This window comes from Mandrillus leucophaeus, unplaced genomic scaffold (genome assembly GCF_000951045.1).
Source record: "Mandrillus leucophaeus isolate KB7577 unplaced genomic scaffold, Mleu.le_1.0 Scaffold291, whole genome shotgun sequence".
Lineage (NCBI taxonomy): Eukaryota > Metazoa > Chordata > Mammalia > Primates > Cercopithecidae > Mandrillus > Mandrillus leucophaeus.
In genome coordinates, this window is record NW_012103043.1 from 1021760 (window position 1) to 1027844 (window position 6085).

Genomic DNA, 6085 nt, shown 5'->3' on the forward strand with positions numbered 1-6085 from the left:
TTTTTTTTTTTTTTTTAAGATGGGGTTTCACCGTGTTGGCCAGGTTGGTCTCAAACTCCTGACCTCAAGCGATCCGCCCGCCTCGGCCTCCCAAAGTGCTGGGATTACAGGTGTGAGCCACTGCGCCCGGCCTGGAGGTGGCTTTTTCTTCCTTCTGCCCATACGCTTTTTCCTGATGGGAAGTCGCCAGGCATGTGCAATATGTCCCGGCTGCTTTCTTAATCTTAGGTTTTCTCTTAATCTTAGGTGTCCAAGAGTTTGATTGTGATAGGCCTGGCTGTGTTTCTTTGCATTAACATTCGTTGTAGCTTCATTAGTAATAGCCAAAAACAACCCACCAGTAGGTTGTGTTAAACATATTGCTTGGAGTTTGCTGCGATTCCTTGATGTTGGTCAACAAATTCATGAAACTTTAGGTCATTACTTCTTCAGTTTTTTTTCCTGCCCCATGCTCTCTCCTCTCCTTCTGAGACATCATGATGTGAGTTGTTTGAATATTGTCACTCGGGTCCCTAAGGCTGTTTTTTCATTGTTCTTTTTAATCTTGTTACTCTCTATTCTTTTGATTGGAGAACTTTTAAAAAATCTCTATTGAAGTTCATTGACCCTGACTTCTGCCATCTCCAATCTGTTCTTAAGAATAAAGTCCATCCAGTTAAATTTCCAATTTTCACTTGTTATTTTACCTTTACTTTTTGTCCTAGAATTTTCCTTGCTTTTTTCTTTGAGGTGGGGTCTCACTGTGTTGCCCAGGCTGGAGGTAGTACATGCAGTGGTGTGATCATAGCTCACTGCAGCCTCGAACTCCTGGGTTCAAGTGTTCCTCCCACCTCAGCCTCCTGAGTAGCTTTCAAGAGTGAGCCACTGCGCCCTGTCAACCATGGACACTTAAAAACAGAAAACATAACATAAAGCCTTCAGGCCATGCTTGACAGCCATGCTTTGAGCACCTACTATGTGCCAGGTACCATGCTGGGGACAAAAATGTGAAGAAGGGAGGCTTCTGCAGGGCAAGAGAGAAAGACAGGCTTTAGAGTAATGTAATCAAGAAACAGCATTCTGTGGGAGCCCTGGGCGGGTGCCTCATCTTGCCAGCTGACAGGGAGAACTTCCTGGAGGGGAGCCTGTACGCTGAATCTTAACCAATGAGGGGGCATTAGCCAGGGCAGAAAGAGGAACGCACAGCTTGGGGCTGAAGGAACAGCATGGGCAAAGGCACAGAGGCCAGACAAGGCGGGTGCAGGAAAAAGTCCCAGGCAGGAGTAAGAGCAGTGTCCCCACCCGCTGGGCGCCCCCACGGCAGCCGTCTGTGGGTGGGGTGGGATCAGAGCTTGTCTGAGCTGGTGAAGGCGGGACTCATCCCCGCTGTGTCTGGGCCTCCTGGTGCAGTCTTCCGCCCTGACATGCCTGGGCACCTGGGAGCTGACAGGTACGGTGCCTTTCCAGAGAGGTAAGGCACTGGATGGGAGACTCTGACCTGTAAAGAACTGGTTGATGGGAAGCGCCTGCTGCATTGATACGGCATCTCCGCCCCACCAAGGCTTTGAAAATCAAATACTCCCCAAGCTATGGAAACCCAACCACAGGCGGACTGTTAGGACTTTATTATTATAATCACTCGGCCCAATTCCAGCCACCGTGGGCAGAACAATGAGCCATTGAAGCCTTGCGGAGGTCTCGCCTCTCCCATGGGCAGGGACCCGGTGCTGAGGCCTTGGCAGGGAGGGTGGTGGCAGGCCTGTCCGATACTGCACAGCCCAGGGGCCCGCTGGGGGTCCAGGCTTCGGTCTCCTCACTCATCGAGCGGGCGGCCTGAAGAGAACACATCCGGATGGTGCTGCACTCTCCTGACATTCTGTCCCACACTGTGACCCTTGTAGGTCAGGAGCTAACTCTGTCTGCTTCGGGGAGACCACGATGCAGAAGACACGGGCGCCCTTCGCAGTCCTCAGCATGCGTGGCCTCACCCACATAATCATAAAAAGGGAGCCTGTGGGGTGCTCCCGCTCCGAGCTGGGGTGCTCCAGTGTAGGGGTGGCCCTGGGAGCCCCAGCTGGGTCAGAGGTCAGCAGCCAGGGTAGAGGGCTAGGTACTGCTGGCTCCGCCCCCAGCTGCTGAGTTACAAGGCCATACCACCTCCTGCCTGTGGCTCCACTTGATTCTCAAGCATCTGGTGTATTTCATCATCACTTATAAGCCAAAAAGATTCCAGTTTTAGTTAGGGGGAAAAAAAGTTCCATTCTGTGGAACCACAAGGCCCCATCATTGTCCCATGAAACCCTGGAGGCCAGGACCTCGCCAGGCTTCAGCCAGGTCTGCCCCACGCTTTGCTCCTGCTGCACCGGCACCGCTGGCTTTGCACCTCCTCCATGTCCTGAACACACGGTTTGTTGGGCCTGGATTTTCACTCCTGCGGGTGCCCAGCTCCCTGCCCTGGCCCCATGGGAGTCAGCTGCCAACCAAAAGGCACAGCGGGGGACGTTTTCGTCTGTCTCCCAGGAGCCTCTGCTTGTCCCCTTGCTGGGAAGTAAGGGAAGGCTCTGGGAACGCCTGCTTGGGTTTCGGGATTAGGGTAACCCGAGCACCATACACCACATCAGGGCTGGGATCAGGCAGGCTTGGGCCTAAGATGCTTTGCTGGACCCCACAGAGGGCCCCCTCGCTGTCCTCATAGGCACAGGGGGTTGGCCGGGGGCCACGACAAGCAGGACTCCAGAACCCTCTGGTGGCAGGACCAGAGGTCAGGGAGATTCCAGGGAGTTAGGCTGGGCCTCAAGAGCAGGCATAGGGGAGGATGAGGGACAGGAGGGTGGTCAGTGTGTGGCAGGAGTGAGGCTCGACTGCACCTGCGGGAAAGCACCAAGGGCCCACGGGCACCAGGCCCAGGTCTGAAGCTGCAGCCCTGACAGTTCCCGTGATCAAGTGGACAGGGATTAAGGAGCAGCGTCTGGAAAATGGGCCCACAGTCTTGCCTCTCTCTCCTGGAGTTGCCCGGAAGATCCATCCAGGGTGTTGACAGCAGCAATCGGTGGCATTCAGTGCATGGACCTGGCCGCAGGGCGTGGGCACCGTGTGGGTGGGTGTGGCGCCCTGATCCTCCACTCCTGGCCAGCGCAGGCAGTCTCGGCTGCTGTTGCCTGTATTCCCTGATGACCCGTAGCGCCAGCCCGAGCTGGATGCTGTCACCGCCTGACAGAGTGCAGGGTGTCTGCAGCAAGTCCTCAGCTCTTGGCCAGACTTCACCCTGCATGGTGGATTCTGGGAACAGAAAGCCATGATGCCAGCCACGCCTGCTGGGCTTGGAGGTGGGCCCTGTGGCTGATGCTCAGGGAGCTGCTGCAGGTGAGACCCCAGGAGCTCCCTGGTATCTGGGGCCCCATCCCTCCCACACTCTGCCTCCCAGAACCCTGTCGGGGCTGCGTCACATCCGTTTCCTGGGTTATCAGTCTCATGGCAGCTCTTGCCTGTTGAATCTTCTGTCCAGTTATTTCCCAAGCCGAACATTCCAGGTTGTGGCTGGACAGGCCCTTGCCTGCCTGCCTCCCACTCTGAGCTCCTTCCTTCACTAGCCCATCTGAGGGCGCACCAGCAGCTTGGCTCCCCACAGCCGGCCCTGTGGGACCTGGTCTGGGCAGGGGCAAAGCAGAGCTGGGCTCTGCACAGCACTGGAGCACTGGATCCTGCCTGGAAGAGCACAGCCCAGAAGCCCCAAGCACAGCGGGGAGCCCCCTCAGCCCGGGTGCAGAGAGACATGGGGGCACATGGAGCCAGTTCCTCCCTGCCTGCCTTCTGCTCGGGGTGGCAGCCAGGACGCCAGCGTATACCTGTTTGTTTATTTACGCCCCTGCCTGGTACAGGAAGGACCTCAGGCAGCTTGCAGGGCCATGCAGTGCCCAGCCAGAGAGCCCAGCTCGAAGATGGTGGCAGAGGAAGGAGACTAGGCCGGGCATAGAATGCTCCCGTGCCAGGCCCTGTTGAGCTCTGGACTTCCGCTGGGAGGCCTGGGGAGGGGAGGGCCAGGGAGACAGAGATGGGCTAGCCTAAGGACGCAGGCTGGGGGCCCATGGGAGGGGTCTTGTGTGCCAGTGGCCCTACCAGGACGGGTGTGGGGCTGCGGCCTGGGGCTCCATGGAAGCTCAGGGAGCGGGATCTGGAAGTCTCTCTCAGCAGCTGGCTGGCTCCCTGGCCCGACCAAGCAGGCAAAGGTAGGGGCCAGGGTGCTGGGTGGATGGGCTGTGGCGTCCCTGGTGGCATGGGGGCCCACGTCCAGGCCCAGCTAGAGCAGTCCCAGGTTGGGGGGTAGCTGGGCTGTGGAAAGGGACAGCACCGCACCACACTCCCATTCTGGTCTTCATTCCATGTGAGTTGAGCTGACGCCCCCACATGGGGTGGGAGGTCCACAGCCTGTGCATTTGGGGCCAGGAGAGGGCATCTTCTCTACTGCCTAAGAGCAAGACCTGGCCCAGGCCCATCTGGATGGAGAGGCAGTTCAGAGGGAGTTGCTTCCTAATGGGGCTGGGGTTGGGCCCATTGAGGAACGTGCTTCTACCTCAATGGGCCCTGTGCCCGGGCCTTGATACCTGTAGGGGCTGTACCACCTGCCCTGGCCACTGGTGCTGGCCCGCTGGTCTTGGGTGTGCACCCCCTGCTGCTTCCTGCTCCAGAGTGTGGGGATCCCCGTGTCTGCCAGTGGATGACCTACACCCACCCTCATGGACCCTGACTAAGCCCAAGGGTGGGAAGTGGCGATGAGTGAGGGCAGGTGGGCAGAGGCCAGGTCTCATCAGGCTGGGCGGGAGGAGCTCTTGCCCAGGGCAGGCGCACTCAGGGACTCTGGGGAGGAGAAGTGGCTCCCAGAGGGACACGGGGTAGGGCAGCAGCCTGGGACCGGGACCAGGAGGCTCAGGCAGCTCTGAGCTCTGGGAGGCAGGAGTAGCCCCCACCCACCAGCCCAACGCAGACACCAACACGCCTCTCACGCCACCCACTGGAGCCAGGTGCCAACCTGTGCTCTCTTGGGGAGAGACATGAGCATGGGGTGGTGACGCCACTAGGATGGAGCCTCAACCCGAGGTGGCCCAGGCACCTGGAGCCTCAATAGGGCCTGCAGGGGTTAGTGTGGCCTCATGGCCCTGCCCCGGTGGGCACACTGCCCAGCCACCTCAGGGCATCCCTCATTACAAGTCTTGGGTCACCTCCAGTTCTTGCCCAGTGTGTGAGGGGTAGGTGGGGGCCTCAGGCCTGCCCCTGGGGCCTGCTTCAACCTGGGGAGGGGACCAGGGCCCAGGGCCCAGGTACTGGCGGCACCTCTGAGCCGCTGCGCTGGGGCTGGAGTGGCCGTGGGCCAGGTAAGGCAAGCAGGTGTCAGCCGAGGTGAGCTTGTGTGCCAAGACCCTGTGGGAGGAGCCCAAACCTGAGGCCAGGAAACAGGTGCTCTCAACTGCAGCCCTGCCTGACGCTGCTGCTCTCACAGGGACAGCTCTGCCTGAGGGCCCAGCCAGCACTAAGGTCACCTCATGGCCAGGAGAGCAGGGCCGAGGCGCCCGATGGCTGTCAGCTGAGGTTAGGGCCAAGCGAGGCTGCAGCATGCTCAGGGAGGGGGGCTGCAGTCTGAGCATCTCAATCACCCCTCCCCTTGAGCTGATGACCCCTGCTGTACCCTCTGTTCCACTCCTCAGAGCCCTGCCCTCCCCTGCTGCCCCGCTCTGGCCCTGGAAGCCCTCCATAACTGTGTGTCCCCTCCCCTGCATGTGGATCACCCAGGGGGCCTGGGAACTGCCCAATGTCACTCGGGGGTGCTGGGGGCAGGAAAAGGTGACACTGCCCCATGTCAGAGTGGAGGGTGCAGCACAGGGGGGCCACTCAGCCTGGCTGGGCAGCACCCCCTGCCCACTCCTCCCCCTCCCACGTCTTTGCGAAATCTGGTGCCACAGCAGAAGTGTGCAGGATGTCGCCGCGGGTAATTGCAGGTTACACAGAACAATCTGAGGAATTAAAATCATATTTTCATTGCACCATAAAAACATGTGAAGGCGGGAAGGCGGCCCCGGGGCCAGGTGGAGAACACCCTGCTCTGGCTCCACCC